The following is a 13,176-nucleotide window of genomic DNA, read 5'->3' on the forward strand; positions in this document are numbered from 1 at the left end:
GCCACGTGTGCTAAGTTACCCTTTACGAGATGAGCTACCAATGGACTCCCCTCATATAACTTGGTTAGTGTCTGATCTTCCTTCCATGACAACCTTGCTGCACAATCTCTCACACACAAGAAATAGAGAGGCTGTACCTCTGTAAGACATAGGAACGTACAAAAAAACATTAGCAATGGGAGCCGAGTCAAACGGGAACAAACCGTCATAAATATTCTGGGAAGAAGAAATCCCGCTGATGAGAATGTCTCCTGGTCTGTAGAAATTCAGTGGCTGTATTTTATCTGGTTTCAAATTCAAAGGACATTTCAGCTTCAGCACCCCGTAAATTAGGTGCGGCAAGAGCAGAAAAATAATTTGCAAGACCATAGTTGGTATGTTGGGTAGAGTCACTTGTTCTTATCAAATACGTCTAAGAATAATCAATCAAATTTTGTTTTGTATTTTTCCTTATTCAAGAGTTCAGCCAAGGTTTTATATTTAAATATGAAAATCAATTCTCAACCTACTGAATAGTATATGGCTAAGAAGGCATTAAATCATCCAGGCTTTCTGGGACATGTTATATTGTTCCTAAACCTGTTGTTTACACTGAAGGCAGTCATTGGGGAAAAGGTCTGGAGAATCAGGAAGAAGACATCCAAGAGGTGATTAATTATAATAAGCAACATCACCTCTGCAATATCCAAAACTTTGGTTGATCACAGGGAAAAGACACAGCAGGAGAAGTTGCTGATGCAATTCTTACAACCACCAACTTTTTCATCGATCCATTTTATAATCAAGATCCAGAGAATATTTTTAGTTATGCAACAATAAGGTGACCTTTCTTTTACCAATGGCTTATAAAAGGCGTACTAGCTCAGGGGGTCTAGGACTTTTAGGCTCCTACCGTTGGCCACGCCTGCTTCTCCTCCAGGGTTTCACCTCTACACATTAACCTCCAGATTTTCTCCTTGGCTCCCCGCATGCATTCTTTCACCCTGGCCAATGAGCCTTGGCCTCTTCGTCCCACGCCCTTCGGCACTGCCCATTTGGCGAAATACAGTTCGTCCCGGGCTTTTGGGCGCATGGGACAGTTCATCGCCAGCCAATCGGCTGACTGCCAATGCTGGCAGCCAGAAGCCATGGCGTGATCAATACAGGGGCTGAGGGGCTTTGGGGGAAGTGCTGCAGCCAAACTGCCTCAGGCGCTTGTGAGGAGAAGGAAGGGGAGGGGTGGAAGCTCCCCAGTACCTGATACTGCCTCCCTGACACTTGAGTTCCCAACGGCTGTTTAGGGGCTCTCTCTGGTGCATCACCTTGGCGGGGGGGGGGGGTAAAACTCTAAGTTCATAGCCATCACCATCTAGTACCATTCTTGTATGTAGTTTGGGACATCCCAGAAGGCACACACTTGCCTAAGGTCCGAATTCAAGCCTTCTTTGAAATAGTGAATGAAGAGACGCTCCAGCCAGTCTCACACAGTGGCGGGATTCAGCCAGTTCGCACCACTTCAGGAGAACCAGTTGTTAACTTTCTGAGCAGTTTGGCAAACTGGTTGTTGGAAGAAAACATTAGGGCAGAGAACCGGTTGTTAAATTACTTGAATCCCACCACTGGTCTCACAGCTTGCCTGCTACTCTCCTGAACTCCCACACATATTCTTTGGGGGGTCAGCCACACTGCTTCAAGCCTTTTATCTCTGCTTCAGGTTCCTCTCGGTTAGCTGTGCCCTTGAATTGGGCCCTTAGGGACTGCACAAACTCATCTTCATCTTCAAGCTCGGGGGCTCCTTCGTCGTGGAGCTGAGCGATCCATTCTGCTGCTTCACCCTCTCTCATATTGTCCGCAATGACCGAAATCATCTCCTGATCTGAGTGATACTGAGCCCCATAGCAATCAATATGGGCCCAGATGCAGTTTAGGAAATACGCCAGCTTTCCTGGGGTTCCGTCAAAGGTTGCTAAGAATCATGGGGGGGGGGGCAGCTGCGGGTGGCACTGCAGCAACCTGTGAGGCCGGTTGAGAAACTGGAGCCAGCATCCATTGGTACTGAACCCATCCCTGGCCCAGGTAAAAAGCCCATCTGGGAGGGGTCAGCTTGTCCGGCTGTAATCCAAGGTTCGCTGGGGGGAGAGGATGAGCAAGTCTAGGCAATCCTGTCACCCTCCCATGGATGCCTGGGCTTGAGTGACCCATGGGTCCGAGTGGTTATCCAGCTGCTGCACTCTGCTGGGCCATCACCCTAACGGATTGGATTCAAGGAGGGAAGCTAAGTCTTGGTCTGCTCAGGGCTGAGTGGAACAAAACCAAGGTCCCACTTTGGACCTTGGTCCATGATCCCCTGGCCTGGAAAGTTGAATGTGGGCTGGGCCAGGCTCCAACCTGGCTAGCTCGAGTATGGGGCTGCTTGGGCTGTCGGTTCCATGATCAGCTGGTCGAATCTCTCGGGCAGCCCAGCCAGCAACTGGCTTCGCAATGATGGTGGGAACTCCCATTCCCTGGACTCGCTAAGCTCCAGGGGATTTGTCATCTTCTATGTCACGAGTGTTTACAGGATTGCTGTGGCTATCTGCCTACTCACAAACAGTATGGTTTTAATCAAGCCATCTGCTGTTGGCAATTACCTGCAAGCCTTCCCCGCCCTAGTTAATTGCAGGTTGACTCCCTATATAAGCAAGGACCTTTTGCTTGCTACTCGGGCCTAGTGTTCTAGGCCTAAATGCACAGCTCCTGCAGGAAGCTTGTTGCAACGCCGCAGATGGGAGAAGAATGCAGATAAGGACTCCAGACGCCGCTACAGAGAGACTCCCACGGATGCTTGCCTTTTGCTGTTTTGTAGCACGCAAGCTATCATTGGGACTGCTGTTGCTGGATCTTCTTCCTCCCACAAGCTTCAAGCAATGTTTGCTTTTTGAACTGTTTTTACTTCAGGTGACTTTCAGCTGTGAAGCTCGTGCTGCTCCCATTATGATTGCCTTGATGATGTATCGACGCCGAAGCTGCTTACCTTCATGCTAGCTTTATTCTTTTGTGAACTGTTTCGGTATTGTGGAGAGGGATCTAGGGAGATAGCCTTGTTTCACATACCCAGATAAGACTTTGTTTTTAATGTATTTTCTTAAAGACATAGTGCTTTTTAAATGTTTTAAAGTAAATTATATTTTTACACAAGACGCCTCTGTCAGAATCATTTCAGTCTCAGTGTGTTTACTCATGAGCTGGTTCACGGTCCGGGGTACCCCTCAACCCCATTTCGTCACAGTTGGTAGCAGAGGATGGTTTAACGAACTCACGCTCATGTGGTAACGCGCTAGACTGAATGTCTGCAGTTGAATAGATGTTGACTAGGGCAGCAGCAGCAGCACAAAGTATGAAGTCACAAACTGGACTGTCTGGGGCTCAGGCCAAAAATGTTTTGGCTGAAAAACCCCAAACTCTAATTGACTTAGAGAATAGTGGAGCTATAAGTTTTGGAGCAGAGGCCTCAACTCCTGAAGGGCCTAAGATAGTGAATAAACCATCATCACCAAAAGAGGTAGAGACTGGAAGAACGCCACTTCAGGTCTTGAAAACAAATACAGAGGTGGATGATGAGTTTAGGAAGGCAATCCTTCAGTTTTTAGGTTTGCCCACAGTAAGTCAGAACCCGACTGCTGATTCTAGTGAATTATTAAAGAATTCAGTCGTGAAAGGAAAGAAGATCGAAGTCCTACAAAACACCGGATCGGTAAGAGACTTTCAATCTTTTCCTAAAACCCCCACCTCAGACCATAAGTGGGTAATGGGGGATAACAGACTGCCTGATTCAAATGTTCCTGCTTCTTTGTTAAACCAGCATGGCCAAGTTGACATTGCGCCACCTGCTGTTGAAGCCATCATAGATCAGGCTATAAAGACTTTAGCTCCCTTGATGACATCAGTGACTTCTGCTAAAAATTTAAGAGACTCTCATGTTGAGCGTAAGGTTGCAAGTGTGATAGAGACTTTGGCAACCATTTTAGGCGATGGTTTGCAGGCACCATCGGCTCAACAAATAGGAGCTGCGCATCCCAAAGCCCCCCTGATGTCTGCAACTAATTCAGCGCACGCCACGAGTGGGATATATCCATCCGTGACGACATCGACATCCAGGACGGTTCCGGAGGCTACCTCAACTGAAGATAGGAATTTGGGAGCGCGTCCAAAAATTCCTAGAGATGTGCACCAGAGAGGACCCTCGAGTTTTTGTGATCAAGCCAGGATGAGTTTTACATCCGCACAACGTGAAGTTTTAATCCCTCCCATTGGGGAGGAACGATCGTCAGAATGCCAGATGGAAGACACTGTGCTGTGTGCTTCCATTCCAATGCCTTATTGCCCGTTCCAGGACGGACCACATTTTGAACATCAATTAATGTCTATTTCCATGTTTAATAATGTACAGGTCCTTCCTCCTAATTTTAAAAGTTTAAGTGTGGGTGGAGGAAATTTTAAGGAATGGGTTAAAAGTATTCAAGTAATTTTAATGAAAGAAAATGTTTTATCGTTGCTGTTAAAACCCCCACCTAGACCATGGTCCTTAGAAGTTGATATTTTACACCATAAGGCCTTTTGTATTTTATTGATGTCCATTAACCCTGCACTATATCCCAGTATACCTAGTAACCTGACCGTAACAGAAGTTTGGGTGAAACTACATAAGCTATTTTGTTCAAAAAGCTCCCATGTTACAAACAGAGTTTATAGGGAGTTCTATTCCGCAAGGTTGAAGGCGGGAGTAGATATTAATGAACACTTATGTGAGTTAAACAGGTTAAGGCAGGAATTGATGTTGAGGGGGGAAACAGTGTCTGAACAAACCCTCATTACTGTTATACTCAATTCCCTTGACCCTAGCTGGGATAATTTTATATCGCAACTGGATAATGTTAGTTGTAATAACTTATCTTTAGAAGTGTTATCTGGCAGACTGATTGCTGAAGATAACTTGCGAAAATGCAGGGCGGCTTTTCACAAAAAGGAAAAACCTTTAAGAAGGCCCGATAGTTCAGATAGAGCATATACTATCGGAGAATGCTTCAATTGTGGTTCAAGAGAACATTATAGAAGGGATTGCCCACAGAATGTGAATGCTAGGGCATGTTCAAAGGCACCTTCTGATAATAAATGTAAAAGGAGGCCATTGCCTCCTGGTAGAAAGCCAAGTATAGATGTTCCTAACCACAGAAGGGGTAAAAAGCCAAATGGAGGCAACAAAGGGAACAATCCCAGGTTTAATGATAGCTCTGTAGGTATAGTGGAAACTACTGAGTCAGAGCTTACAAGGGAACAGCGAGAGCAACTATGGTTAATGGACAGTGGAGCCAGTAACCATGTTGTCAGTGACCGAAGGTTGTTTGCTAATATGAGAAGGCATCAATCCATGGTCAAAGTTGCAAACGGTAAAAAGGTGAATGTTGTTGGCATTGGAGATGTTTATATCCCTGGGATAGGGGAGATTCACGGAGCATTGTATGTACCAGAGATAGATCATAATCTGCTAAGCCTGATGAGGATATGTGAGGACCCTAGAGTGGAGATTCTGTTCTCAGGAGGAACAGCTGTGATCAAAAACAACAAATGTGTGATTGGGGAGGTTTTGAAGATAGGTGGCTTGCCTTATTATTCCCCCAATACGAATGCTGAGTCCTGCAGTGATAGCAATTATGTTATCTCATTTGGTAGTAACAATGAATTACAGTTAGAACTAGGTGATGAGGATCAAGACTTTCACCAGAGGAAGCCTTGTAAAGACAAATGTAAAGTTAATAAAAAGTTTTTAAATTTTAACTTAGAGTCAGATAGTAGGAAACCTGAAAATGCTAATGCAATTGCTACAGGTGAGCCGTTGCACAATGAATGTGCTCACTTGATGCATCGTAGATTAGGTCATGTGAGTTTTCCTATAGTGAAGAAGGTAACCGAACACTCAAGGGGAACCAAGATCAATGACTGTAACACATTCCTAGACTGTTCAATTTGTAGGAGTGCAAAGTTGAAGGTTAAATCTGCGCCCAAGAAGTCTCAGAGGTACTCTGAACACCCGTTTCAGCTCGTCCACATGGATTTGGTGGGTCCATTTGCACCTTCCGTGGGTAAGAGACGGTACTTTCTTACCATAGTAGACGACCATAGCAGATTTGGATTCGTTTTTCCCCTAATGTCCAAGAGTGAAACGTTGACTAAGTTTAAGGAATTTTGTAACTTAGTCCAGAACCAGCACCAGGTCAGAGTTAAGAAGATCTTAACTGACAGGGGGACTGAATTTAATTCCAGGCAGTTCTCCAGCTGGTCGAGGAGTAAGGGCATAGTCCACTTACGCACCGCGCCTTACTCTAAGTTTCAAAATGGCGTTGCAGAACAGCGCAGCGATGTATTACAAACTATGATGCAGTGCGCCCTAGAGGATTCCGGACTAGACTTCGCGTACTGGGTAGAAGCCGTTAGATACGCGAATTACACCTTGAACCGAGTGTGGTCTAGTGTAGTGCAGAAGACCCCATATGAGGTGCTATACGGCCATAAGCCTAGCTTGGCACACCTCCACATTTTCGGGGTGATGGCCGATGTTCATGTCCCGAAGGAGCTCAGGAGAAAGGGAGACCCAATCTCTGTTAAACTGAGATTTGTTGGTTATGAGCAGGGCTCCAAGGCATTTAGGTTTGCCTACCCTAACGGGAAATTAATGATATCAAGGTCTGCCACTTTTCACGAAGGGGCCAACTGGAGTAAGATCCATGCCAATGAGATTCTTACTCGGAACCCTTCCCGTAGTCGTCATAGGCAGTCGGAGGATGTATCGGAAAACCTACCCGAGGATAGGGATACATCTGGTTCTGGGAAGCGTGCATCCCAGGCACCCTTGAAAGGGGTATTGAAGCGCAAGATGGGGGTAGCCAGGAAGGATAGGCGCCCAGCTTCTGAGACGCATAGTGATAGTCACGAGGTAGATGACTCATCGGACGACTCTGATGTAAGTGACTCCCCTAAAGGCAGACCAGTTAGGGTTACCAGGGGCAATAAGCCTAAGAGGTACGACGACTTTGTTACCTCAGTCGACCAGGTTTTGGCCACCCCTCAGAGATATGAGGATGTGTTGGCCTTACCTGACCATGAACGACAGAAGTGGCTGGCCGCCATGGATACAGAATTAGACAGCCTGAGAAGGCTCGATGTATTCATGCCAACAAGATTGCCCAAGGACAAGAGGGTGATCGGCACCAGGTGGCTTTTCAAGCAAAAGCCCATTGAAGGTGGGGGCTTTATCTATAAGGCGAGACTAGTGGCGCAGGGATTTTCGCAGAGATTCCCTGACGATTATGAGGACACCTTCTCGCCCACGGTGCGCCCTGAGAGCGTGAGAACAGCTCTCACCATCGCTACCATACGAGGCGAACATGTATATCAGTTCGATATTCAGACCGCGTACCTGCACGCCCAGTTAGACAAAGAGCTGTACGTGAGGATTCCTCAGGGAGTAAGCCATCAGGAAGACGATGTGTGGTTGTTGAACAAGAGCCTATATGGCTTAAAACAATCTGGTAAGCGATGGTACGAGTGTCTCACAAAAAGCCTGAGAGAGATGGGCTTTTTACCATCATCGGCTGACGAGTGTGTTTTTGTCAAGGAAGATCAGGGCATTAGGGAAACAGTACTGTTGTACGTCGATGACATACTATATATTTGTAGATCAGAGAACAGGCTTAAGAAGTTCTCTGAGGACCTAAGTAAGAGTTTCGCCCTAAAACCATTAGGTCACATTAGCAAATTTTTAGGGGTGCAATTCGTAAAAACCGAGAAGGGGTTTCGGCTCTCTCAGGAAGATAAGATTCAGGAATTGCTTAAAAAGTGTAGCATGGTAGAGGCGAAGCCATGCGATACCCCTATGGCAACAGACTTCCTTAAAAATATGTACACTGAGAGCACGGAGTTTGAGGATAAGACCCTTTACAAGTCCGTGATTGGGTCGTTGTTGTACATTGCAAATTGGACTAGACCGGACATCAGTCTAAGTGTAAATGTGTTATCTAGACATTCTGAACATCCCACACAGTACCATTGGAGCGGAATCAAACGACTCCTGAGATATTTAAAAGGTACTGTGAACTATTCATTGTTATTGGAACCAGAAGCAACTAGAGAATTAAGATTGAGTTGTTTTTCGGATGCCGATTGGACAGGGGATGTTAGATCTAGAAAAAGTACCTCGGGGTACATTGTATACCTAAATAGTAGCCCCGTGTATTGGTACTCTGGGAAGCAGAAGTTAATTGCAACTTCCACAGCGGAAGCTGAGTATGTAAGTTTGTCCAAAGCTTCCAAAAACCTAGTTTGGTTTGACGATCTTCTGGTAAGCTTATGGAGGCAGCCCATGCAACCTATAAAAGTCTATGAGGATAACATGGCTGCCATTAACATATCGGAAGCCGATGCTGTAGGCCAGAGATCGCGCCATATTGATATACAAAACAAACATGTGAGGCAATTGGTGAAAACAGGTTTCATTAAGACTGTGTATTGTGAAACCAAGGAACAGGTAGCGGACGTGTTTACCAAACCGCTGCCCCGTGACCAACACCTCTATCTTCTGGGAAAAATGTCGATGGCTATGTGAATGTACTTACCATTGATGTATATATGTACCCAATGTAGAATGTATGTTTGTTAACCAGTCAAATAGCCGCAGAGAAGGGGATTGTCACGAGTGTTTCCAGGATTGCTGTGGCTATCTGCCTACTCACAAACAGTATGGTTTTAATCAAGCCATCTGCTGTTGGCAATTACCTGCAAGCCTTCCCCGCCCTAGTTAATTGCAGGTTGACTCCCTATATAAGCAAGGACCTTTTGCTTGCTACTTGGGCCTAGTCTTCTAGGCCTAAATGCACAGCTCCTGCAGGAAGCTTGTTGCAACGCCGCAGATGGGAGAAGAATGCAGATAAGGACTCCAGACGCTGCTACAGAGAGACTCCCACGGATGCTTGCCTTTTGCTGTTTTGTAGCACGCAAGCTATCATCGGGACTGCTGTTGCTGGATCTTCTTCCTCCCACAAGCTTCAAGCAATGTTTGCTTTTTGAACTGTTTTTACTTCAGGTGACTTTCAGCTGTGAAGCTCGTGCTGCTCCCATTATGATTGCCTTGATGATGTATCGACGCCGAAGCTGCTTACCTTCATGCTAGCTTTATTCTTTTGTGAACTGTTTCGGTATTGTGGAGAGGGATCTAGGGAGATAGCCTTGTTTCACATACCCAGATAAGACTTTGTTTTTAATGTATTTTCTTAAAGACATAGTGCTTTTTAAATGTTTTAAAGTAAATTATATTTTTACACAAGACGCCTCTGTCAGAATCATTTCAGTCTCAGTGTGTTTACTCATGAGCTGGTTCACGGTCCGGGGTACCCCTCAACCCCATTTCGTCACATTCTATTCGAATGCTGCTCCATGCTCAGGCTGCTCTGGCATTCCCATCAGTAGGGGGGCTATCACTGCATCCTCCAGTCCCAATTGCACTATCAGTTCAGGTCCCTCACTCATCAGGGCTGGGCCAGTTGGCTGAGGCTGCCACAGCGCTGGCTCCTTAGGCCGGGCGCCCCTTTGGGTTTCTGCCTGTGCCACTTCAGCTTCAGCAACCACTGCAGCTGAGGGATGGTCCTGCAAATCCCCTCCAAAACAGATCCCAAGGCTTCCTCAGTGGTCGCCGTTTTCTGCTCCATCTTCCCTGAGTCTTGCGCTTCCTGATAGACTGGGTTGCGGCCAAGGCTCAGGACCCCAGACAGCAGTACTGCTTCACAAAAAGCCACTGGGGTTTTCTTTTCTATGAGACTCAGGTTAATGTCAGCATTCCAATTAAATCCCCAGTACAATTCAGAACTCGAAAACAAAGTCCATCAAAGTAAGAATTTATTAGAGAAGCCATGTTGGCACATTTGGGGAAAACACGAATCTGAAACTTCGCATTTTCCCCCTCCCACACTAAAACTCACACCCTGCCCTATTTAGCAACATTCACATCACATGGCCCAATCACACTCTTTCCTCTCTCCCGCCAAACTAAAATCACTCCCCTGCAGGCGCCAGCAGCTCGAACTTGAGCTCATGTGAAAGAATGTTGTGACTATACTCCCTTCTCTATTCTCCCGTTCCCACAGTGTGCTCATCCCCCGTTGTGGCAGCCCTGTGAAATCCATCCAAAGATGGATCCAAGGCTGAAACAAGCGAAGCTCGCCAGGATGGATGTAAGTCTGAGCATCCTCGTTGCTGGTGGCATCCCTGCATCTTCTCACCCACTGCTCCAGCTGCCTTGGCAGATGCCGCTCCTTTTGCATCCAAAGGGAGTGGCAGGTGCCGGCATTTTGTCCTCCCACCTGGATTCTCCACAGCTGCTGGGCCTCGCCTCGCCCCTCTGCCAACTGGCCTTCCCCCACCCATCTGCCCACCTGCCAGGCCGCCCCCTTTGGCCAAGTGCAGTGGGCCTGAAGCATGTCTCCCTCCCCCGTCATCGGCCTTACCTTTGTGGGCAGCCGCAGTGAACAGAGCTTTGCAAGCTCCGTGGGCTGGAAGGTAAGGCTGACTGCTGGAGGAGGGGCAATGCGGGTGGCGCAGCCTTGTGGTTGACGAGGCGCCTCCTCTCCAGGCCTCCATCAGCCAGACAAACCTAAGCAAAAGCCAGCCACGTGAGGAGTGGCTGGGAGGAGAGGGGCAAGGGGCAGGGCTGAATCCTACCACTGCGCAGGGGCCAGATAAATTGCTTTAGTGGGCCGTATCCGGCCCAGGGGGCGTAGTTTGAGCACCCATGTTTTAGATCATCCATATAAAGGAGGTGAGATAGTCTGGCAGATTTTTTTAAATTATTTTTTTTTTATAACAATGGCCTGAGTTATTTAGTATCATTGACAAAAGGATTCAGTGAAGGTCGGCAGTTCGGCAGTTCGAATCCCTAGTACAGGTCTCCTGCGTGAGCAGGGGGTTGGACTAGATGACCTCCAAGGTCCCTTCCAACTCTGTTACTGTTATTATTATAAATTGAATCTCCTTGGAAGATTCCTCTCTTGATATTAATCTCTCCCAATCACCATTGACTATTAACCATGTCTTCCATTGTGCCATCCGTCTTTGCACAAAACCTCTGATGTTTCTACTGACTCCTGTTATTTCTAGGCACTTAATCCCCTCCTATCATGTGGCAGGGATTCAAATGCCTCCTTGTAATCAATTCATGCTACATTCAAGTGGGGTTTATCATTATTTTTATTCATAGTACTATCATTATTAATATTCATAATACTATTAAGATAGTATTTATTAAATTATTCTCATGTAACAAATGTTTGAGGACCAATGATAAATTTCAAGCTTAATGAAGGGGGGGGGGTCATAGTTTGTTGATTTAGAACAAGCTTTTTTTTATTAAACAGATCTGATATTTTGCTTTGGGCTATTAGAGACTTTGAGGATATTTTGTGGTTGGTGCACGTAACGCTTTCGGGATTTCAGGTGTGCCCATGGAACTAAAAAAAGGACTTAGGGAAGGGGAATGATTTAGGATTTTAGCCTGACATTGGCTGTATGGCTAGACTTGCATGAGGCTGATTCAACTGAGAATATTCAGATCTGTACGATGTGCAGGCATTGTTAACCAACACAGCTTGATGTTTACCCATTATTCCTTCTGGGGGTTTAATTCAGTATCTCTCTGGTATTTTTCCATTAGCCAGTGCCAAATTGCTCCCTCATTGACTATTTCCAGGTGACTCAACTCGACCAGCTGCTTCACTAAGTTTTGTTTACACTTTTAATCCTGGTGGTCCACCTCACGGCAGCTGCAGTCCACCCCGTGTTTCTCACCTACAATTATGAAAACCATAGAGAACACTTCATCTTTCTGTCTGCCAAATCCTCAGGGATTTTCCCAAAGATCATCATTGAGAGAACAGCGTAGACAGCCGATGCGAGGGTGACATGAAGTTAATTTCCCTCACTGGGTTGGAAGAGACAACAAACGTAATTAACTCCTGGCTTGTTGAGATTTTGGCTTAAGTTTTAAGTACTACGCTAAAGTTTGATCATGTTAAACCCTGGACATAAAGACTTTATGCCTTCTTTACTTCAAAATGCACTAAATCAACCCTTCACCTAACTCTAACCCTGTCACTGCGTTTTTGTATTTACCAGATGAGCTCTTATTTTTGAACTTTCAGACTTACCGTAGCTTGCCAAATTCTTATCAGTAAGCTAACTGCGCATGTCCACATTCCTTCACTTTCTTCTATCTTTTTCTTTGTTCTCCGGCCAAGAGAGGTGTCCGGGAAAGCTTTGCCAAGATGTAATTAATTAGCTAGTAAGATGTTTTATTTTCTTTATAACAAATAAATGAGTTTTTCTTAGAAAATATAACTTCGGGTTTATTTTCTTAAAGTATACTTCAAGGAAATAGTCACGATCCATTCTCTAATCAAGGTGCAATTACCCAAAAGCAGAATGGGATTAATTGCCACCCTGACAAACCCTAACCCTAACCCTTCACTTATTCGCTATACTTGGATAGGACTGACTATAGTCTCAAAATGCAGCTCAGATGACACCACTAGTGACATAAGCAGAGATTGAAATTTCCTTATTGCTTTTTATCCAGTGATGTAATTGAAGTTATTTCTGCTGCTTCTACTCTTTGGCATCTTTGCTCCACTTGCAATTCTCACAGGACATTACGTGTCTACTTACTAATGGGTAGATCAGTGTTCCTCAACCTTGGCAACTTTCATATGTGTGGATTTCAACTCCCAGAATTCCACAGCCGGCTGAAAATTACTGAAATACTGGGTTAGATGCTCACTCTGCACTGTCAAAGGCTTAACTGAACCCAAAATATATTGTGCTTCAGGCATCACATCATAATAGGAATAGGAATAGGAAACAGTGGGCATGGGCATGGGCATGGGGTGGAATCAGGGGTGAAATGTGAAATTTGTTACTACCGGTTCTGTGGGCCTGGCTTGGTTGGGGGGGGTGTAATGTGACTGGGTGGGCGTGGCCAACTTTTTTTTTTTATTTTAACTTTTCAAAGTATTTTTTCTGCAAATGCAAAAAACTGCTTTGAAAAGCCTCTGCTGATCAGGAACACAACTGGGATCATCAGAGCCTTTTCAAAGCATTTTTTAACCACCTCTTCCACCG

The sequence above is a fragment of the Pantherophis guttatus genome, chromosome 2, assembly GCF_059756535.1.
Source record: "Pantherophis guttatus breed Tessera chromosome 2, ASM5975653v1, whole genome shotgun sequence".
Classification (NCBI taxonomy): Eukaryota; Metazoa; Chordata; class Lepidosauria; order Squamata; family Colubridae; genus Pantherophis; species Pantherophis guttatus.